The 24759-nt window shown below is 34.7% G+C and overlaps 2 protein-coding genes and 1 pseudogene across 8 annotated transcripts in view; 2 read left to right on the top strand and 1 right to left on the bottom strand.

Annotated features, from left to right (window-relative positions):
* Positions 1-19996, bottom strand: part of LRRN3 (leucine rich repeat neuronal 3) — a 33852-nt gene extending 13856 nt beyond the window's left edge. Inside the window, exons 1-2 of one of the 2 annotated variants that reach the window (XM_021935330.2) lie at positions 19200-19996; positions 10757-10838 (exon numbers count right to left, since the gene is read on the bottom strand). The gene's annotated coding sequence lies outside the window, so the exon portion shown is untranslated. The remainder of the gene's footprint in view (positions 1-10756; positions 10839-19199) is intronic. The other variant, XM_021935331.2, reaches the window with a different exon arrangement.
* Positions 1-24759, top strand: part of IMMP2L (inner mitochondrial membrane peptidase subunit 2) — an 871433-nt gene that overhangs the window by 435578 nt on the left and 411096 nt on the right. The gene's annotated exons all lie outside the window — the stretch shown is intronic.
* On the top strand, positions 1476-1552 carry LOC116274826 (annotated as a pseudogene).

Genomic DNA, 24759 nt, shown 5'->3' on the forward strand with positions numbered 1-24759 from the left:
GTTTAAGATCTGGAATCCCTTAAATTTGATCTGGGACATTCACCTAACTTTACTGTTCCAATATGCCAAGACAAAATTATTTTGTGAAGGAAAGTTATTTAATTTACAACTTAATGTCTGTTGCAGAAATATTTCACATTGCTCAATCAAGAATTACTCAACATTAATTTCATATATGTAGAAACATTCTTTGAACTTTAAGTTATTTGTATTCTATACTTGTGTTTTGATATTTATACTTATGTTTTTATATATTTTCCTTAAGATAGTTATGTAGTAAAGTTTATACTAAACCATTTTGGGCTTGGAGCTCAACATCCAAACCAAGAAAGGAATAAAACTTTTTCGTGATTTCTGTTAATTATAATTCATGACACTGGTTAGTAAGATATAATCTATATTTGTGATCATTCCTGGTATTGTTTATGTTTTCTTGGAAGATAATATATTATTTCAGTGAATAAAAGCTATTCTAAATATATGAGAAAAATAATTAAACTGTCACAATAATGGATATGGACTTGAAAAATACTAGTTTTGAGGTTTTCTTTAATGACTGATTCCTTTCAATTGTATGGAGAAACAGAGATTTGAATAAGAATATCATTTTCCCTAGTGATGTCTTTATGTCTAATATCCATGAACAGATAGGATCTTTGATGCTTTACTTATCTTTGCATATTTTAGTATAGTTCAGATCCTAAATACTTTTAGGAGTCTCGGTCTGTCGCCTAGGCTGGAGTGCAATGGCATGTTCTCAGCTCACTGCAACCTCCACCTCCTGGGTTCAAGCGATTCTCCTGCCTCAGCCTCCTGAGTAGCTTGGACTACAGAACCATCATGCTCCGCTAATTTTTGTTATTTTAATAGACACAGGGTTTCACCATATTGGTCAGGCCAGTTTTGAACTCCTGACCTTGTGACTCGCCCACCTCGGCCTCCCAAAGTGCTAGAATTACAGGCATGAGCCACTGCGCCTGGCCCCTGAAGACTTTTTAAGGGCCCTTTCCATTAACTTCAGTTTTCCATCATATAACAATAGCAACAAACAATAAAAACAGCAATAGTAGTCACAGTCATAATGTGCTATAATGTACAAATTCAGTTCAATTTTCATATATGACCTTACTTGATTCCCCTAACAATCCTGTCAGCATGTTCGGTTATACCCACTTTACAGGTGATGACTCAGAGAGATTTCATGAGGTGGTCAAAGTTGGAGGGCCATATCAGTGATGGCTCCTGAACTCTGTCCTAGGTCCCCGACTCCATTTTCAGTCCTCTTCCTATGAGCTCTGTGTAATAAAGCTTTGTGTTATAGAGATATATGTACTTGATTGCCCCCTTACTAGTTGTTAATGAAACACCTTCATGTCTAGACCTATGTCTTACTCACTGCGTAAGCCTATACAATGCTGACTTGTCTTCTTTGCACAGTGAAATTAAATGATACTTTCTTTTAAAACTTAATTAAGATGCTTTTGTAGTTCATAAGCATGATGATTGAGTTTTCTTGCTCTTGTATGAGATGTGCCTCCCTCAAACCTTAGAAAACTGACTTGAAAAAAAAACTTAATTATGGAAGAAAAGTTAATAGTTAATCATGTAGCTGTCAATGAACATGTTAAATTGTACTGAAAATGTTTTACACATTTTAGAAGTTTGCTCTTTAATTTGGTCTTTAATTCTTCTTGGTAATACCTTATTTATGAACCATCTTCCTTAAAATACCCCGTGAAGTCACTCTCACCATGTTGTTTTCTTTATGGATCATTTAAGACTGCTATAAATTATTTGCTTTTTCTTTTTTGCTTACTTCCCATCACCTCCACTAGAATGTTAGCTATATTAAAGTTGTTTCCTGTTTTGTTCAGAGCTATATATCTCCAGTGCCTAGCCTAGAATATTGCCTGGCATTGTAGTTCAATAAATATCTACTGAATGAATGAATATCAGTTGCTTTTAATTACAAATTTCCATCTTCTTATACATTTAAACAAATTTGCTGTACAAGGTACTCATTTGTGACCCTTATTTTGCTGGTGAATGCTGAATTGACTCATGTGGTTTGTATGCATGAACTATTTAGTGATGATATAAGCTTGGCAAACAAAAATAAATATGTGTGTTTTTTTTTTTAAATTCAGGAGATTACAAAAGTGTAACAAAACCCACTTGAAAATAGTAGTATGTTTAGAAGGGTATAATTAAATCTGTGATTGTTTAAAAAGAATCATAAAAATTCTTCTAATCCAATGTCTACTCTCATTATATCTTGAATAAATCCGTTGTGAGGAAACTAATAGAGATACGTATGTTTTGTTTGTATATCTTTTTGTACTTGAGATATGGTTTTCAATTGATTTTTATAGATTATATCTCTAGTAATAGCACAGTGTAGTGGGGGTATAAGATATACAGATTAGTTTCTTAAAATTTGTGACATTTGTATTTGGAGAATATAGAAAATCATGTAATTTAAGTTATAATATATTCTTAATGACTGGAAGTGCCACAGACTTCCAGAATTAATGTAAAAAGCTGTATCAACAACAAAAAGAGCAATAATAAACATTAATATAATTGAGTGTTAAGTAGTGAGAAAAGTCCTCAAGAAAATTGGTTTGGTGTGGCTGCAGGCCAGACTATGGTTGTTGCCAGCTGATAGTGATCAAATGGAATACATCAACAATCTGTGAGGTTTGTGTCTCCAAACCTAGACTGGGGTTAAGAATCTGCACTAGAAAGTGACACTAACAGAAGACAGTGTGCTGTATTCTGTAAATAAAAATAAAAAACAGTATTGTAAAGAAAGCCATATATACTTTGCTAAGGAAAAGTTTATGCAAATCAAGACAATATCTCAATATCTGCTGCAAATAGAGACTGAGAAATATTTTTGGTGCAAAATTTCAGCAGAAGAACTCAAAGTCTATTCAGCACACATGAAACTAGTAAAATTTACTTAAAAGTTTAAGCTTTGCATGCTAGATTCTATAATATTATCTGCAGAATTGGAAATACTATAGCATGACCCAGAGTTTTGAAATGGACAGCCAAATGTTGCAAATAAATCTTTGGGAGTTTATTATTAGCCAACAAAATTATTGCTCACTAGATCCGAAATAACAAATCTGTGGCCTTGACATTTAATCAGAGCATGAGACGCATCTATTGAATTTCATATTTGAGATTATTACTTTACTAGAGCCCCAATTAAAGCATGTAGATTCTAAAATTCTGTTCAGATAAGGTAAAATACAGAATGCTTGTTACACATGCACAGAATCTTTTTATTCATTGCTTTCATGTTCCATTGCCCCTTCTTCAACATGCTTATTTTGAGTTTTTACTAAACAGAAATGACTTTAATATAAGTATACAAAGAACTACCCAGAATTTCTTTTTAGAGACAAAGGAGGTAGGAGGTTGAATCTGCCCATATTCCCCTGTGACTGATCAGTTGAGTATAAACTATTTACAATAGAATGTTGAAAGGAATTTTCTACCTGCTGTAGGGCTGGCATTGTAATATAAGGCAATTTTACATGCCCATATAATTTAAATTATTAGACTTTATATAAAAACTTTTCTTCAAAGTCTGTCTAAAAAGAAAGAAAAAATGGGAGAGGAAAGAGAGAAGGAAGAAGGGAGGGGAGGAGAGACAGAGGGAAAGGGGAAAGAAGGAAGTTTCTGAATCTCTCCCATCTATCTTTTTCACATTCTAGTGAGAGAAATTCTAAGTATTGTCTATTCATGAGCATCTGCAAATCACATTGCAGCTTAACTGTCTCTCCTCTGATTTAATAGAAACTTTGATTGTTTTCTAGGATTTATATCCAGAGTAATTGTTTTTGCATTTTAATATAGAAAGAAGTAGATTGAATAAATGCATAACATATTAGAAATGCTATTAAGCAAATGATTCTATGTGGTACTATCGAATGAATGTTTTTCTTTACTCTTCTAAACAAAACACACATTTCTCCAATTATTTTTAAATTGAGAACAGTGGAAAAGAAATCTATTTGTGTGTTGATTCTTTTTTTTTTTTTTTTTTTTTTAGTATGATTAAATGGTACAGCAGAAGTTTTATACAGTATAGTCAGGTACTTTTCCCTGCAAGATCTGTAAGGACAGTTTTTATCTGCATCCTAGATATACAGTATTTTCACACACCGAGACTTTAATTCCTGTTATCTTAATGTTATTTATAAGTCCCTCGCATCTCTTAGCAGCCATACTTCATCAACTCTTGCTATATTTGAGTCTCTGCCTCAAAATAGCGAGCCTTTATCTCAAGCCTCGGGTGGTGAGAAGTTCGTGAGAAGTTTCCACGTGGCAAAAATGGTGATGGTAGAAGACATATCTGTTTTTCATTTTATTTGTGTGTTTTTAATTGGACTGTTTTTCTTAGAGAGTTTCTCAAAACCAGTGAGTTTCTAGAGAGAAGAGATTTCTATTATTTCAAGGGATGATAGTTAAGATCCTTCAAAAAAGTTGACCTTCCCACATCAGACCAACATCTGTAGAGTTTGAACAGTTGTCAAACTTGCCCTTAAATAAGGAGAACAATGACTTGAGCTTTAATTGTTCCACGTTCAGGGCTTTAAATGTTCCAGATACTTTGCCTCTTCTCTTAGTTCCCAGTTAAGAAGTAAGTAGGTAAGGGATGAGTATTCCTCCCATTTTATTTAGCGTGTAGGTGCTAATTTGTCTGCTCTAATGTGCACCAATGTTGGTATTATATGTTCTAAGGTCCTCTGCTGTATCCTTGGAAACAGACTATGTTATGTGTTGCTGTGAGATTACAAATATGTTTCTAAGAAAATTAGCTGCCTATTATTTGTACTTGCTCTTGTTTCTGATTCAGAAAAATAAGCTTGCCCTTGCTGGTGCATTAAGAATTGAGGTGTTGTGTATTCCTGGGAGTGTCACTTATAGATTTGATACATACATCAGTGGAGTTAAACTGGCTAAAAGAGCTGTCAATGATAAAAAGTGGGGATGCTATAAAAGGCAATGGCCCTATCACATTCATGTGACTCAGGCAATCTTCATCTATTTCTTTTATATTTTTATGGATTTTTTTCTTTTCACCATTTGCATAAATTGGTAGTACACGTAATATAAATGCAAACAACAGAGAGCAAGCCCATTTTTAAAGCTATGAGAAAATAGACCTGTCAGGAGATTTGTTCAATTTAGGGTGGGAGGAACAATAAAAATACATGCTGTATTTGTTTCTTAGAAAGTACTTTAAGGGTGTTTTCCCCCCAGCCAACTAAATTGCATGTGGCAGTTGCTACAGCAACCCATTTTTGTGATTTGCAGAATAAGGGAGCAAACCAGATGTCAATTGTCAGTAAGTTTTTGTTGTCATGGAAGACGTGAATGTATGTAGTGTCATTTGGTCAGTTTATGTACTGTTGTGGTGTATTGTTCTCATCTGCTATTTTCAACATGCTGTCATGAATTAGTATTCCTTTCTTTGGATGCATAATTTCTGAGTTTCTGAGTTTTATACATAATGTTAACTGAAATAACTAGATGTCAGATTCATAGAATGTTGTTGCAAAATGAAGGTTATTTGACATCTGTTTTGTAAGTTTTTCAGCCTATTAACATAAGAATTCTTTATTTCATGAAGAAGACTCAAATTAATTTTTAAAGGGCACTTCAAAGATTTTGTGTTATTTTATTTGAAAATACATATTTGCAATCTACAGAGTTAAGAATATATTATTGTCTCAATGAGATCGTTAGTAAGAAAGTAGGAAATAGCTCTGGACTGGGAGCTTCTGAAAGTCTGTGGTCATGCCTCTGCTGTCTGTATTCTGGCAAGTAGATTCACATTTTAGTCCCAAATCACTTGTAAGAGCTGTTATATCTGGAACTCCCCATCTCTTCTTTTTATTTTTCTTCCTCTTTTGTGTGAGGGACTGTCCCCTTTTCTCTGCTTTTCCTGTCTTCCCCACTGTTCTAGAAGCCATGACCCTCTCATTCTAAATAGATTTTGCCCTCCTTCCAATGGGATGAGAGCCTGGGTATTTGTATGCATATTTTTAATTTGATAAGAAGTGTTGCTTACAGCTTATTGTGAATACATTAACATCTCATTGCTTGTGGCAAGTCCTCCACACTTTTCATCCCTACTATTAATTTTCCTTTTCTTCACATTTAAAAATTTTTCTTTAGCATTTGTTCTAAAAAACCCCAAATCAAAAAGACTAGATAGGGGGATTAATGATGAGACTTTTCTATTATTTAGCATGATTTAAAATTATTGCTGGCAACCATACTAAGTAGTTTCACATACAATATCCCCTCAGCCTTTTAAAAAATTGATATCAGCTTCAATAGAAGTGATGGTATTAGTTACTAAAGTGACATCGTATCAAAATATATAAACATGGAGCATTAACAACAGAAGTGAGAACAATTTCTAGAACAAAATGTAGAGTTTGGTAAATCTAAAGCAGATAACAAAAGAAATTGTTTCATTCTTTACAATAAATTTGTACTGTGGATTACAGAACTAAACATTTACAGGAAAATGGGACACAGAGGGAGTGGGAGAAAGAAAATCATATGACTTTTGTCTCTCCTGTACCTGGAGTTTCATCATTTCCAACTCTGCAAAATTGGCTCAAGATGTGAATAGTAAAGGCGTATGTATGTGCATGCATGCATGAATGAAGGCATCCTCCAGCAAATTTGCCTTTCAAAAAAGTTGCCTGAATATAGGCCCAAACTCAGAGATATGAAGAGTGTTAACCTGGGGAAGTGAAAATGAAAATGTAGCTTTTCCCCCACATGCATATTACAGGAGTATCACTTTTCAGTGTTCTCATTTTGTTTCACACTTAACCCCAAGATTTCTTGAATTGAGAATTCAAATGCCTTATTTTGCTCTCTGGTACTCTCAAAATGGTGTTCAATAGAAGTAGCCTAGTCATTAAGGGATCAGGCATGGACTCTCATTCTTTCTCTGCTGCAGCCATTGTTTCCTCATCTACTGAAAGGTGAGTGATGATAGTATCTACTTCAAAGGGATGTTGTAAAAATTAAATAAAATAATGCATTAAAAGTTCATAGTACAAAAAAGTTCTTCTGCACCAGACACATACAAAGTGGTTACTAAATGTTAATCACTCTCATATTAAGAAGTCATGATATGGATAAGAACTCATTAGAATTTGCTGTAACTTAAACTTATAGGTGAAAATATTGGAACAGGAGAAATGGCAGAGCAAAATAAAACTACTTAAATGCCATTTTGCTCTGATTATCATAAAAGATTGTAGAATTTTGCTTGCCTAGTAGATATTTTTCTGGTTATTTCTATGAAAATAATTCTAAAAATGTATCATGCTATTTACCATGTTAGTTATATGACATGTCTTAGAAGAAGAAAAAGTCATTGGAAAGCAGGTGCAAATCAGTGTGGCTAGACTTAGTTAATTATTTATAAACTGGTAAAAACTATTAGTAGTTGTCAAATATTAAAAAAAATCCAGTATTGGTCTGTGTGTGAAAGTATAAACGTATGCATGTATGCTTGTTGGCAATGGAATAGATAGAGATAAAGAAGTACAATTATAACTATAAATCTGCAGAAATGCTAATACAGGTTTTTTGAGTTGTTATTACTTGAGATATGGTTACATTTTGTAGGAAACAAAGTCTAATATATATTGTTAAAATTTAACAACATTCATTAGTACTCACACAAAGTTCTAATTAGAGTAAAAATAAGAGAGAAATGAAAACTGTGAAGTCACTATGATAAATGGACACTGTAGTCTTAAAAAAGACCATGTTATTGTCAGCAATGTTTAAATTTTAGCAACTCGGGGACTTGAGTGCTGGTTGTCCTATACAACGGGGTTTTAATTAACATTTAAAAAAATAAGTTTACAATGAGATTTATGATTTCAATGATTGCAATTATTTTATACGTGTTATAAAGTCTTTTATGGCCCTAGCAAAGAGAATTAGTGAAGAATGGTTTCAGAACTTTTTAAATTTGAGATGGAATGTCGCAGAGTAGTGGAAGTTTCTAATAGAATAGCACGAAGAAGCTGGATTATTCTATTTATTTTTTAGATAGGTATGAAACTTCAAACTTGCTATTTCTGTGGTTTCCATTCTTTCATTATACTTGTGGACCTCCACTTAGTAATTTTTCTGTCTCTCTTTTATTTGACTGATTTAAACAAAACAAAACAACTCTTCAGCTAAAATCACTTTAGGTCACAAATTCAAAACTCCAGACTTGAGTAATTAACATGCTTGATGCAAAGCAGCAGCAACACATTACTGTCAATAAAATGACAATCTAAAGAGACATCTTGAAAACTGACTGGATGACAGTGAATTGTGCTTCTGCTAAACTCCAGCAGCTAAGAGGTTCCACAAATATGGGCCCTTCACAGAGAAGACACTGCTGAGTTTATAGGGTTGAGTTTGAGAACTTTTGGTCATCGTGATGCATTAAAAAAAAGAATGATTTGACAGGAGCATATGGTCCAAACTTTTTAAAACTGTGATTGTAGTCAATGTGCTATGAAATACCCACTGGGCAAGGATTGAGTCACCTGGTTTGGGTTCTAATTATGTCTTTAAGTCACTTAACAAGTGACCTAAAATCTGTAACATCTGTCTCAATATAGGGATTCTGTTATATTCTGACTCATTTTGTTTTAAAAGAAATTGACGGGCAGTGTAGAGTTTACTCATTAATCATATTGGTGGCAGTTTCTGGGTGACCCTCATTTGAGTTCCATATGGAATGAGACATAGTGTATGAAAATTGGAGTTCATGAACATGTGGGCAGAAGAGGTTTGTCCATTTTTGGTAGGTGTTTCTCCTAAGGATACATAACCTAGTACCCTAGAGATATCACCTGACTGCCAAGAAATGACTGTGGATGGTATACCTTTTTAGATTAGGGACAGTAGAGATAGGAACTATGTTTACCACAGCCTTTCATTATTACATATTAACTGAGGTCATTTACTTTGAATGTCCCAGTCAGATCCCTTAAAATCAAACCCCTAACTCATTTAGCTATACCCTCTTCTCAGTCTTCTCAGGAAAGATACAAGACAATATACCTATTTAACCTGTTATTTTTCTTGTATATTTCTCAGGAATTATACAAGACAGTATACCTATTGTACCTGTTGTACCTATATATATTCTGTATTAATTCAAGCAATTGATTGTCTCAAGTAATTTTTTTTTTTCACTAAATCTAAAACAAAAATGGTTAGACAGTGGACAAAGAAAAAAGCCTTGAATCTTTACCCAATAATTCTGTAACTTTGTGCAGAAAATAAATATGGATTCTTAGGTGTTATTCTTACAGATTCTGAGATCACACATTAAAAGTACCCAAGTGAGTTTGGTAGTACATCATCACAGATACAAATATATGATTCTACTTGCTGTATCATATAGACATTATTCCTTATCAGTATGCCAAGGTTCTGTTCAATGACTAGGGATGTATCTATATCATGGTCGTTGATTAAATGACCATGAGATGAAATGTCTAAATGAATAAGTGGTAAGATATTATCTTAGAATATTTCTTCTTTCAAAGACATAAAAGTCTCTATCAAGTAAAATCCAGAGCAGCACATTGCTTAAAAACTAAATATGATGATGTGAAAAGAAAGCATCATGCTTAAATGGGGTTGAGAATTTGGTATACTACTAGCAGGGGTGGAGGCAGAATGTGGTGATCAAGGAGGAGGAGTTACCATTCTGGACAGGAAAAACTCTTCATGGGAGAATTTTAAACTTATAAATGTTCATCATCTTTACAAAATATAGAAAGATATTTAAAAGTTTTCAAATATTTTCAAATCTGGTGAGCAATATTCAGGGTCGAAAGAATAAGGTTAAAACATTGTTATACTTGTTCAATTTGCAAGATATTTATGATCAAGAAAACTTTCCTTATTTCATTAGTGATTTCCATTCCCTAAGAAATGATAAAGATCTTAGATGTTCATAAATCCTCCTGGAATTCAACCATGATATTTTTACATACATTACACTTCTAAAATTACACAGATTAATAAGAATGTTTAAGTAGAAAATCCACAAGTAATACTTCTAGATTAGTTGAATTATATTGTGTTCATTATCATTATATTATTTATGAAATAATATTATACTAATCAGGTTGTACCATGTGGTAAAACTGTAAAGTTTGATGCATTTATTATGTTTATTTTAAATCTATATATGTTATAAATATTTTAATATATTATATATATATTTTTATTATATATAAAGTTTGAGCATATTATTATATATATACTCCTGATCTTGGCTGAGTTTCAAACTGTAGAAAGAGCCTGTTGTTAGATGCTTCTGCATAAAAAGTCAAATGCTTCTCTAAGGATTAATATATTATGCTTATTCTAAGAAATCTGTGATAAGGCATTGGGTACAGTGTACACTGCTTGGGTGATGGGTGCACCAAAACCTCAGAAATCACCTCTAAATAATTTATTTATGTAACCAGGCACCATCTGTTTCCCAAAAACCTATTGAAATTTTTTAAAAAAAGAAATATATGCTAAAGAAGACACAATAACATGGGCTTCAGAGTCAGACATTCAGGATTCAAATCAGGACCTTTCCACTGAGCGAAGGTGGGCAAATGCTTCTCCATTTCAAGCCTCAGTTCCCTCATGGAACCAAAGTGAAATGAGAGGAGGTGAACAAAGAGCTTACCCAGGTTCCAGGCTGTGGAGCATGTTAAATAAATGTTGCCCAACATCTTCCTCTTCTTTCTCTTTCTCCTCCTCTTCCTTGTCTTTGTTGTATATAAGAAGTAGCAGGAAAAAAACCCCAAAAGTTTAATTTAAAATTATACATATCCTTCTTTATTTCTTATATGTTAAGTTATTCATGATTCACAGTACTTTAACCTTTTATCACCTCAAAATTGAATTTATTTTTTCAGTTGTCTAATTGCTTATAATTTCAAAAAAAATCTTCATTTTGAACAGAAAATATATGTTGATGTGAGCTCTCTAAACTCCATTTTTAATCACTGGAGGAATCCTCAACAACATTTTTGCTTTAATTTTACATTCAGATTTTGTTTCGTAGAACAGTCAAGTCGAAGGACTCCCCTGATAGTCTTTTCAGGAGGTGACACAGCAAGAAATGCTGAAGTTTTACAAACAGCTAGTACAGAACGCTTCTACTAAAGTTTTAGGTTTGGCTCAGCATCCTCAGTTTGAAAAGCAAGTTACAGCTTTCATCAGTTAACCTTGCAGGGCTAGAAGCTTATGCATACTGAGGAAGATTGATGAATTTCATTGAAAATTGATGCTCATAGTAGCAATGAAATTGTATTCAGACTATTTTCATGTTCATCATTTAAAAGAGAATGCATGAGGGGGAAAAAGTGTCCAAAATTTGGAACTAGATACAAGGACACCTTATTATAAATAATGAAATTTGAGGCCAACGAGCTAAGTTTTGCATTTTTCTTTCGTGTCACTTATACTGTATGACCTCAGGTAAAGAAGTATGTTGACTTCTACTTGATGGAAAAATGATGAGAGAGGAAGCTATAAGCTGCCGGTTCACAGGTCTGGCTGTGAACTGAACTGCAAAAAATCATTTTAGTTAATCTAGTGGATCGCGAAACTCAAATATAAATAAGTAAAGCATCACTCCTTTCTCAGAAACAAAAGAAGAATCCTACAAAGATATAATATTCTAGTATGAGCAGAATGCATGATATGAAACTATAAACGGAGTTTTTGTATTTTGATAGAGAATCTGACTCTTGGAAGGCGATATAAACTAGCTATATTTAGGCAGTACCAATGGGAGGCAGTGTTGCCTCATGTACAAAGGCATGTTCTTGAGAGCTAACTGACTTAGGTTCCTTTTCCTGTTCTTCATTAGTTATGGCAAGTTACTTCTCTAAGCCTTATTTTTCACGTTGGTAAAATGGGTTAAACATAGTGCTTCCATAGTACGGTTGTTATGACGATTAAATGAGAAAATGTATGTTAAGTGCTTAGCACAATGTTTGGCACGGAAAATGTTTGTATGTTGTAAACGAGATCTGCCAGTATTACTACCATTCCTTTAGCCAGTAAAGGACTGTCTAAGAGAGATGATGTGGTTTGAATGTATAAGGTCTCTGCTTATATTAATTTATGTCATAACATTTGTTTTCATTCTTCATTACTTTGATTATTTTGCCCAACAGCAGCATATTATGGTATAATTTATAGCCTAAATGTAAAAATGAGACTTTGATATTTACATAAATTTTGCTTCCTCATTAAAAAGTAATTGATTAAGGAAATGGTGGTTTGGAAAATGCCTCACTGATTTTAAAAAGTTAGCTGAACATCACCTTATGACACTCTTTAAACAACTGTAGTGTTTGTGTAAAAAATATGTGGGTAATAAATGACAATATGAGGAACAAATATAAACTATGTGTTTGGTAAGTGAGTCAGTTCAGCTAGTCACACAACAAATTGACTTGGATGAAGTTTATATCTTATAATGGCATTTTATATATTTTTCATTCAAGAATGACTATGAATAGAGCTTTCAAAGTTTATATGTTCTTAGAGTATGTTTATCTTTCATATATGGCAGTCACCTTGTTTTGCTCTTTCCATTCTATTCTGTTGCACTTTCTTTTCAATGCTATAGCATTGTGACCTAGACTCAATTCTCTCTTCACTTGCTGTATCTTTTTTGTTCTCAATGCCTTGGGCACCTGCAGTGTAAGGCCATTAACACCTTGGCCTTTGTAGAAATCAAAATATCTGTATAGATATATATTGAAATTATTTCCTGCAACTATTGAAATTTCAATAAAGGTCATTGTGGTTCCACATATTCTACAGATGTTGAATACTTTTTGTAGAACATGTTCAGTGTTTGGTATTTCTGAGTGACTGAGTTTTGATAAAAATAGAATTAAATTTAGACCCCATTAAAAGTCCATATTTCGGAGGCATATAAATATATAGCGATACAGTAAACAGTCTAATGACATAAAAATCAACATGAATTGTATGTTTGAAAAATACGTCTGTTTTTAACATTTATTTTTTTCCTTAAGAAAGGTAAGCTGCAAGTTAGTTGACAATGTTACTTAAATGCTTTGATCTCTCAACATTATGAGACTATAAATTATAGAACAAATGTTACCCCAGGGAATGAATCCACTAAAATATTTGCCTTTATTTCATTGTAGTCGTTATTAATTTGATAATTTTTGAAAAAAGCTATAAGTCCAAATCAAACCTGTTTACCACAGTGAAAACGAAGTCTCTTAAATGTCTTCTATAGTTAAAATATCTACTGTTATTCATGTCACTTGTAAGTGTTGTGAGTCCCGAGCTTCACCTTTGGGGCCTTAATCCCGGGAGAACACATTCTGCCATTCCTCAAGTCCTGTTTTGTACCAATTGGGAAACAGTGCCTCTTCCATTGTTCCTCAGGGAATTAGATCCCAGGAGCTTCAGGAAATAGAGAATGTTGCCTATTGATGCTAACCTTTAACTGATTCAGTGGGCCTTTTTTATGCAGACATGCAAAAAGTGGTGATGTTTAAACTCCTTCCCTGAGTAGAATAGCTGATTATCTGTGGAATGCTTCACCTCCTGGAAGTAAAGTGTGAAATGACAAACTTTAGAATATGTTTTAAAGGGATTTTTACTCATTTCAAGGTCTGTATGACTTTTGACAGACAAAATCTCCCCTAGAAAGGGCTCACAGAATAATGTATGTAAGTTTACTGGCATTTTGACTTTAATAGTTTACAAATATACCAGTTTACTTTCAAATTAACTAATATTTTTATCTTACTTAGTGTGTCATTTTCTCCCCAAGACAAACCAGAAAGGAGATGCTAAAGAAGTTGCTTTTATGTTGACACTTGATCCATTGGGGGTTCTTAAGTGACTTTGGAGACTTTATTCGTAATTTTTAGTAACCTGGAAAATCCCTAAATAATTTACTCATCTCATTTTGTCCAGTTTTTGAGACCTTTGCCAAGTATCTGTTTATCAAAGTGCTAATGCTGTCAGACAAACATATGGATGAGTAGGTAGAACAACATACAGTCTTTTTCTCCAAGAATAGATGTGGGTTGTGTGTTTTTTTTTTTTTTTTTGGTTTTTTTTTTTTTTTTTAATTTAACTCAGGCATAGCAATAGCTGTGATTTAAGAAATAAAGATTTTAATTTGCAAAAATCTATCCAGATATGGTGTGGCATGGTACAAAAACATAGTTGTTGGAAGGGTAAGATCTAGAGTGGAAGTTCAATAAAAAGGGAACTGACATTTATTACTAACTTCAGAAATGCCAGGGACCAGTGCTACACCCATATTTTCTTCTACTCTCTAGAGTCAGAGACCCTTGCACCTCAACATGTTAGCAAGTCTCTAACCTCACAGAACCTCGTTCTCCTGTCTTAAAGATGTTCATCATCATCATATCTACCCTACTTCACCAGATCGTTGTGAGGAGCAAAGTAATTGTTGAAAAATTGCTCTGTAAATGGTAGAGCTTTAAACAAATATTCACAATTACTGTGTTTATATTTTGTATCCTTCTCACAAGTTGAGTCAATTAATTACTATTATGTTAAGCAAAATTTGGAGAGCACATTTAAAAACAGAGAAATTTGCCCAAAAGAAAAGAAGAGGATTGTGATACTAAGGAGATGTCATTGCCTACTGGAGCTCCCACTCTGACTCTAGAAATCAGAAAGTAAGTTGGGATGGAGTAGGGGAGGGAGAGAAGGAGAGGGATTGCTATCCTGATGTTTATTGTTTTCCAATGAGATGTATAAGCAAAGCATGGATCCTGAGAATGGACACTGTATATAAAAAAATAAGGCACATGTTAAGTGCTTTAAATTATTTATAGTGAACCCAAGTAAAAACAGATGTGGAGAGGCTCCTCAGAATTCTTGGAAAACCTTAAAACTTATAGTGGATGATCAATAGCTGAGTCTCTGTAAGTGAAGGATAGTGGCATTATTATTATTAACATGTTTTAAAAACAGGGCAAAACTCTAATTTTTATGACTCTTTACAGAATATAGTAAACCACATTCAAAAGATGAATTACGGTTTTGAAATATTTGGGTGTTATGTACTTAATAAATCATTGCTGCCTCTGTTATTGAATATTGGCTTTTGCTTTTAGAATGCTTGATTATCTGAATAAACATATCTCTTTTTTGCACATATCTGTGAGTCTGGGGGGATTTTTTTCAGATAGTTTTTTGAGAAAACATTATATTTGAAAGACTAAGGAGGCAGAATTTTAATGGAATGCTGGAGGAAGTATTGTAAGGAGTTCTAACCTGGGCCTCTCCAATCAATAGCTGGGTGAATACAAAGTACAGTATATTACATTATAACGATTTCAAACCCTTTCAGCCTCAGTTTTTTTCACCTACCAAATGAACATATTAGACTAGTTACTACTGTCTCTTTCAATTAAAAAAATTCTATTCTATGAAAGCATGTCTCCCTTCTATATTCCCATATACTGAAGCTGTGTAATGTGTTTTTATTAATGGCACCATAGATAATTCTTCCCTTATTATGGCCTAAAGATGAATTAACATAATAGAAAGCAGGTGTATACAAACTTGACAATTATGCAAATATAGTAGATAGCCCTGTAGGTACTGTACTTCTTCAGAAAGATTTGAGATGGGCATTAAGTCTTCCTTGTTAATCCTGTATTTAATGACCTCTAAATAGCATCTATTGAGACCTTCAATTCCTTTCAACAAGTTAGAAAAACATTCTGATTTATCTCTCTTCCTTTTTCCCATCCTCTGGCACCAGCTACTGTCTTTATATTAGAATTTGACTTCCTTTCCTTTCACATTGTGGCTAAAGAAATAATTGTTATCATGTTTTACTAGTGACTTCGTAGCTGTCTAATAAGACATCACTTTTTCAGAAGGAGAGGGGAGGAATTCCCTGAGCAGGAGCTATGTTCAGTTGTTACACAGTGAAGCTTTCCTAAGTACTCATTGCATAGCCAATATCAGACAGCTTTATCTTTGACAGCACGGACAAGATGTACTGATGTTTTGCCTAGAGTTTACCTGATTTATTTAGTTTCATGTGCCAAACAATGATACATAAGTAGTTAAACTCTCAGAACCAGGTCTACATGGAACATTTTAGCGGGCTGTACGCATGTCTAGTGTTTCTTCAGACTAGCTGGAGCCACATTATTTTAAATCATTTTAGAGGAGCATCCTTATTGAGACTAGAAGTAAGAACTCATTTTTTAGCCTGCTATTAGCTTTCTTTTAATGATCTCCTTTAGATTCACCAACAGATACCTCACCTATGCCCATTTTCAGGGGCTGCTAATTAAGTAATAACCTTTAACTTAGGTAAGTTTTTTTTTTTTTTTTTTTTAACTCAGTTTATAAAGCTTTCTGATCAAGTTAGGTTGTAAGAAATACCAAGTGCCATGTTACTTAGGAATGTTACACCCAAAAAAATTCAGACTGGGGAGGAGGAGTGAAACATCAAACCCATCATATGGCAAAAGCAAAAGATGTTAAAAAAAAAAAAAAAAAGAACAAAGAAACAGTGAAATATAGTTAGTGCATCATAAGTTGATCACCTTTTTCATAGATCACTAAATTACTGGCCTAGAAGTCTGGTAGCACTGTTTATTCAGCCATTAATAACAAGAACAACCACCTCCAAATAAAAAATTCCACCTACTCATCAGCATTCTAACTCAGCATGTTGCCTGTGACAAGCGACACCCTGAAAAAAATGGTCCTTTGAAGCTTGTCTTGCCAGGAAGCTGCTATTTCTGGTATAGTTACATGATTTGGGGAGACTATGGTTAAGTCTTCCAGGCATACACATATGTCCATCATCTGGCATTTGTAGTGCTGATCAAATCACCAAACTCACTGGCACACACTGAGTGACAACACTGAGGGCCTGGAGTGTTGGTATTTCTCAGACTCAAGTGGGCACATTACTGATCTCTGTAATCCACAAAATATGTATGTGAGCTTTACTATGGTTAAACAGTGAATCCACTGTTCTTAGGTGTCATCGATTGCAATTTTAAAATAAGGCGGGTTAGTTAGATTTAAGAATGTGTGTCTGGCATGCAAACTTTCCCTGGAAAAGGTCTAAGAAAAACTGAAATCAATACTGCAATGCTACATTATATGGGAGTTTGAAATCAGAGGGTTGAGTATCTACTTCTTTTCCTCTTGGTTAGGAACTTAGGAGGTACCTCAGAATATCAGATCTGGTCTGTTTCAAAAGCAGCACTTTTAATAAATAGCAGAAAAGCAAATAAAACACCTTTTCCTTTTTGTAATAAATCATTTTGTTTTTTTTATAGATTGCATGTGGCGTTTGAGGCAGAGTGAGCAAAGCTGCCAATATTGCAAGCTGATGCTTCAGCATCTTTCATTTTTCTCTCTGAGCAGGAACCCTCTTCTTAAACTTGTTCATTTTACAGAGAGAAAATCGAAGCCACTGGCATATTGTCGGAGCTGCTTTATTGTCATCATTTACAAAGGTCACTGGAATTAATTGACTTCTTATATTACATATTGTAAACTGACTCATTTTTTGACACATTTATGGGAAAGTGGCAGGATCTAAGTGGCTGGTTATTGTCTTTTTGCTTTGGCTTATATTACAAACTAGAAAACCAATAATAGCTCTGAAATCACAGTTGTGGAAAAAAATAACCCACAGTTTCAAAGAAGCTGACTCTGTTAACTATGTGGTTAGTTGAACTAAAAGAAGGCAGGAGAGAGCTCCAGAAGATGAAATACAAATGCTAGGTTTCTTTTACTGTCTTTCCAGGACCCAGTAAAGAGGGCAGTGAATGTTTCCATGAATATCCTCAATTGATGTTGTCTGTTTGAAAGCATATTCTAAGTAGCTGGCTTCCCTTTACAAGATTGGAAGTAAAAATTAACCCACAATGAATTCCATGAATCATCGATACATGGATGCTCATAGAGTTTACTGAGAGTAATTCTGTCTCAGAGGCATTGCTTCTGAAACTAAAGATGAGAAATATATCAGTAATATTTATGGTACCAGAGCACAGTATATTCTAGGTAGATATTTTGAACCTTTACTTCTCTTTTTGTTTTCACATTATCCCCTTTTCACTAAATTAGGAAGGTTCTACTCATATTCATAGCCTGCTTTCACTGAAATTAGAGGCACAGAAACAAGGACATATTGTTAAAAATGAATAAATTAGAGCCGAATTAAGCCATCCAGCTCAATAACAGCAAAGGGAATATAGCAGTTGGTTAGAACAAACAATCTTCTTAAATAGGAAATGTACTTTAAAGCCATCCTGCTGTGATCCTGTTAATTACCAAAGAAGATTAGAACTCTTCTGGTTCATGGGATCCTTTTACCTAGTGTGTGGCAGTTCCAGCTGCATTAGCAATCAGACATTTGCACTGTCCCTTCAGACCAGTGAGGGGATGTTATTAAAGGGAAGTCATTTACCCCAGTCCGTAAGATGTAGCCTGGCAGAAATTCAATAACTGTTTGTGATATGCTCAATCCGCTACTCTGCTTAGTGATTTTAGCTCTTAACATACAACAGCATTTGCCTTAATTTGCATCCACTGGGTGAGAGAGAATAAAAATGCCCCATTTGGTGGGTTGATTTCAAAACACAGAATAATGTGTGATCTGTTTTTCACTACAAATAATGTGAAGAAAAAGGAAAATTGCACCCCCTCATCCGTGTCTCTCCTCTCGTCTTTCTGTCTCCTTCTCTCTTCCTCATCTCCTTCTCTCTCCCTCTCCTCTCTTCTCCCCCAGTGTTCCCTTCTCTTCTGTCTCCCTCCTTTTTCTCCTCCCCCCAACACTGCTTTTTCTCTCCCACTCACATCCTCTGATGGGCATTCAAGCTAGTAAAATGCATGTTGGAGAATCTCACAAACACAGCTAGGCACACACAGAGCCAGCTGGGTTTTGCATGTGATTTTCTTCTCAAAAGTGCAATAAAAGAAAAAATGCTCTTAGAATTCAGAAAAGAAGAAGACATCAAAGGAGGATTTAGGTGTAAAAACGTGATCATCGAGGTGACAAGAAATAGAACGTATTTTAAAAGATATGTGTATTTTAAACTTACCTCGAAAAGCAGTTTCAGTGCTAGCCCACCTCCGATGTCCCTGCGTGCTGGATTCCTCAGTTCCTTGGTTGAGATAATCACATGGTTGTGTTCTTGCCCGGTGTAAATAGGTGCATTTGCGTGTCTATGTAACAAAGTGTACACAAATATGTACTATAGATATGCACACATGCACGTAATCTTGTCTCTGTATTTTAAAATATAAAGGAAGGCAGAAGGCTGCAGCCAGGATTCCTTCTTTTTCCCGGAACTCTTTTTCTCAGTCGGCAGGCTGAGGTTCTCAATCCAGTGAAGAGAGATCCTGTGAGCTGGCTTTATTTTCCCTTGTTTCCATGGTGGTTAGTGGTGCATCGTTCACCTGATCAGTTGTCACACTGACATGGTGCTGCCTGCTCAGCGGTCATTAATAACTGAACACCCTCCACTCCCCAGAGAGGAGCCAATCGCTTCAGACTGCCAAGATGTAGCACTCGCAGCTGCTCCAGTCTGGTTGGCTGAAACAAACTGTCTGTTCTATGACACTGCTGCTTAGGATACAAATAAATGAAACAGGCTTGCATATTTTCCTAGGTATCATTTTCCTTATTTTTTTCCCCCTTTCTGGAGGAATGTTGGGAATTTTTTGACAAGTTTTCTCAATTTGAGGTTATCAGTCATTCAGAGAAACAATGTTTTCAGTCTGCAAATAGGCAGGACACACTACTGATAAGGATTTCCCAAATATTAAAAACACGTCGTAGAGACTCACACCTCCAACTCTGTCTCTGTGAAGTTCAGCAATGACTGTATTATTTAAGAAGAGAAGCTTGCAACTGTTTTGAGTGGCATTTGGTTCTCTATAGATCCTACTTAATTTAGCATATGTGCTTGGTGTTCAATAACACTTTTTTTTTTAGCAATGACATTTCTTGTCTGGATTGACCAGATTTTTAAAATAAAACATATATTTGCCTCTCTGTAATTCACAACATTGGCATTTGAGGGGGTACTTTTTAAAAATATGTATTTCTAATTATACTCACTGACTTCTCCTTATATGATGTAATCAATCTAGGAGCTACATATGAATGGGTACATGTGTAGGTGTGTTTGTATATCTGTGTGTGTGTGTGTGTGTGTGTGTGTGTATTTAGGATATATTTTTTTACCACTCTGGGGAAATAATTCAATTGTAATAAGCTAAATTATAAAAAAATTATTTATCTTTGTTCTTAGGCCTATTAACTCTGAGAGGATATTTCCCAGGAAAATATACTATAAAAGCCATATATGTAAAACATTTTTATTAATTACCAGAAATTTGGAAAACACAGGAACACATAGCAGTGCATATTTCTCAAAGAACATCTATGAAAAAATCAAAAAGCAGTTTTAAAAATGCATGTTTTACAACCTTAATTAGTATACTAAAGAAACATCTTGTTGAGGAGAATGGAACATGAGGATTAATATATCAATAGGTCAAAAGCAGGCTAGTCATAACTCCAACCCCAGTTTTGAGAGACTACCCTCTAGTGGAGTAAAAAGAAATGACACTTATTAGATTTAGGAAAAAAAAAAGCCTTCATATCTAATTGCTTCTTAAGTATTTATTGACATGACATAGACCAATAGTTTGCAGTTACAATAATAATAATAATACCAGAAAAAATTTTAAACAATAGGCTTATCTTTAAATACTAAATATTTTCACTGTGTAGTTTTCTAGAAACAGTTCACAAATGCTTTTTCTCTATAAGAATTTATTCAAATGAATCAAAATAAGTTCAAGATAAAAGTAGCATCTCATTTAACTTAGTATTTATTTCAGAATGTTATTGTAATATTTTATTATTTGCTAGATGCTCTAGTATTTACTTAGAAAGCCCTGAGTCAATTCTGTGTATTAGGGATCATGGTTGAGTGTTGGGATGTTGTGTTAAGAGTATGTTTACATAAAATTTAATGTACTTTTAGTAGTAGTAATAATCATCCTTCTTACCCCTTAATTTTAATCTAGGAAATCTTAATTTATTTAATATGCCAAATTATTTCAATATTTGCATGATTTATTGCATTTTTTTTTCTTTCTTAAGTTTCTTCCTTTAGAAGGCACTAAAGCTTCAGAGAAATTTCACATTGCAAACCACAGTATTACATGGTTGTACGTGTTGCCTACATTGTAGGAAATGTCTACAGGTTTCCTAGATGAATACTGAGTTTTAATGGAAAGGTGTTGAAATGATTTTAAAACATAAATGAATAATTGCAACCTTTAAATTATATTGAAAGAGTTTTGCCTTCATCATCAAATAAGAAAATATTGGGGTACAGTAGATCAGTATTCATTGACTTAGTCATTGGGATTTTTTTTTTTTTTTTTTTTTTTTTTTTTTTGAGATGGAGTCTTGCTCTGTCTCCCAGGCTGGAGTGCGATGGCACGATCTCCGCTCACTGTAACCTCTGCCTCCCGGGTTCAAGCAATTCTCCTGCCTCGGCCTCCTGAGTAGCTGGGATTACAGGAGCATGCCACCAGGCCTGGCTAATTTTTTTTTTTTTTTGTACTTTTAGTAGAAATGGGGTTTCACCATGTTGGTCAGGCTAGTCTCGAACTCCTGACCTCATGATCCACCCACCTCTGCCTCCCAAAGTGCTGGGATTACAGGCATGAGCCACCAAGCCTGGCTAGTGGTTGGGATTTTTAACTTGTTTATTGCTATTTCATCAAATCCTGGGCTTTATTTGCTTTGTGCTTTTCTTAGAAAAGTAGCCTGGGCAGTTGGTAGAATGTGAGTTGTAGAACCACAATGCCTGGGTTTGGATCCTTACCTTGCCACTTCCTAGAGACTCTGAGCATCATGTTAAGTATCATCTCTGTTAAGCGTCATTTGTGCATCTTGGTTTAAGTATCATCTCTGCATCTCATTTTTCTCCCAGAATTGTTAAGAGCATTAAAACAGTTAATATGTATACCGAGTTTAGAAAAGTGCTCAAATATAGTAGTCTTGAACAAATGTTTGACATTATTATTGGCATTATTATGGTAGTGGTCATTGTTATCATGGTCATTGTTTTCCTCCTTTAACAAGATGTAATCTCTTATTTGATCCACAATAGTACTCTTTATCGCTCTTATTATTTATCTTTTTTTGGTATTATAATTGCTTCTGTAATTTTACCTGTTTCCCCTTTTAGCGTATAAGATTCTCCTAGAGGGAGTATATGTCTTATTACATTTTTAAGCTCCACAATGCATATAAAATGGATAAAATAACATCTGTCGAGCACTAACACTAACATATATTTGTGTATTATATACATTAACTTCAAAAATATTCTATTCAAATTGGGATTTTTTTTTAAGACGGAGTCTCGCTGTGTTGTCCAGACTGGAGCGCAGTGGCGCGATCTCGGCTCACTGCAACCAACGCCTTCCGGGTTCAAGCAATTCTCCTGCCTCAGCCTCCCTAGCAGCTGGGACTATTGGTGTGTGCCACCACGCCCAGCTAATTTTGTGTATTTTTACTAGAGATGGGGTTTCACCATGTTATCCAGGATGGCGTCGATCTTCTGACCTTGTGATCAGCCCGCCACAGCCTCCCAAAGTGCTGGGATCACAGGCGTGAGCCACTGTGCCTGGCCAAGATAGATATTTTTACGTTCAATTGACAGTGTAGAAACATTGGCTGGAAGAAGCTAGCTTACTTGCCCAGTGTCCCAAAACTATTAAATAATGGGGCTAAAATTTGAACTCAGTTCTGCTTACAGAGCCAGAGCACTTTCTACTGCACAAGGTACTCAACATTCACTTGTCAAATAAATGAATGCTTGAGGGATGGCTGAGCCAACCAATTCAATGTAGTCAGCAACAAGGGATGCCAAAAATAAAATACTATTTTTAAAAAAGGAATGAGTTTTATGCACTAGACAGTGGATGCTTTTATACAGTAGTGTTTGTTCAGGGTTGATGACAGAATTTTTATTGCTGTCATGATTTGAGAAGTAGAGCTCTGAAGAAATGCAGTGCCTAGTGGAAAAAATGAGTTGATATGCTCAGAAAGCTAAATACAAATGAATGAGTCACTGATGGTGAGGGGCTGACATTGTGCTAAGAAGGTCTTCAGTGATTTTGTCCTTTGTGGTCTAATTCTAATAACAGATTAGTTCTCAATTCAGTTAAAAACATGATGTAAGGTGAGTAGTAACACTGGTTGTTTGTTAGAATGTTGAACTAAAGCAAGTTGGGTCAGAGTTCTCATTTTCTTTTTCAAAGGAGTTTTGGAAAGTAAAATTGGAGAAAAACAGAGATTCTTATTTACCTATAGGTTTTGTTTTAATTTTAAATTTTTTCTTTATTTTTCAGACAGTCCTTGCTCTGTTGCCCAGACTGGCGTGCAGTGACACGATCATAGTTCACTGCAACAACCCTGAACTCCAGGGCTTAAATATTCCTCCTACCTCAGCTTCCAGAGTAGCTAGGACCACAGGCACAAGCCACCATATGCTGCAATTTGTTCTTTTAAGTTTTCTCTTCTTTTTTCTTTCTTTCTTTTTTTTTTCCTTTGAGTAGAGATGGGGTCTCTCTGTGCTTTTTTTTTTTTTTTTTTTTTTTTAATTTTAAGTTCAGGGGTATATGTACAGGTTTGTTACAAAGGTAAACATGGGTCATGGGGCGGGCGGATTGTGCATATTATTTCATCACTCACGTATTGAACCTAGTACTCATTAGTTGTTTTTTCTGATCCTCCCCCTCATCCCACTCTTCACCCTCCAGCAGGCACCAGTGTCTGTTGAGTTTTCATCATTTAGCCCCCACTTGTGAGTGAGAACATGCAGTATTTGGTTTTCTGTTCCTGCATTAGTTTGCTAAGGATAGTAGCTTCCAGCTGCATCCAGGTCCCTGCAACAGACATGATCTTGTTCTTTTTTTAATGGCTGCATAGTATTTATTCCTTGGTGTTTATGTATCACATTTTCTTTATCCAGTCTATCACTGATGGGCATTTAGGTTGATTCCATATCTTTGCTATTGTGAATAGTGCTGCAGTGAACAAACATGTGCATGTGTCTTTATAAAAAGTGGGCAAAGGATATGAACAGATACTTTTCAAAAAAAGAAATACGTGCAGCCAACAATCATGTGAAAAATAGCTCAACATCACTGGTCATTAGAGAAATAGAAATAAAAACCACAATGTGATACCATCCCACATCAGTCAGAATGGCTACTATTAAAAAAGTCAAAAAACACCTTACTAAGTCCTTACTAGATTAATGGGATGCAAACCCACGAAAATTTAGTTAACAACTAAATACCCTAATCAACTAGCTTCAATCTACTGGCGAGGTTGTGGAGGAAAAGGAACACTTTTACACTGTTGATGGGAGTGTAAATTAGTTCAACTGCTTTGGACAGTGATTCCACAAAGACCTAAAGGCAGAAATACCATTCAAACCAGCAATCCCATGACTGGGTATATACCCAAAGGTCTTATTTTTAATGAAAGATACAAATCATTTGAAGAACAAAAGTAATCTCACTATGCCAAGAAATTCACAATCAAGGATGACGTCAGAAATC

Source organism: Papio anubis, chromosome 4, assembly GCF_008728515.1.
Source record: "Papio anubis isolate 15944 chromosome 4, Panubis1.0, whole genome shotgun sequence".
Classification (NCBI taxonomy): Eukaryota; Metazoa; Chordata; class Mammalia; order Primates; family Cercopithecidae; genus Papio; species Papio anubis.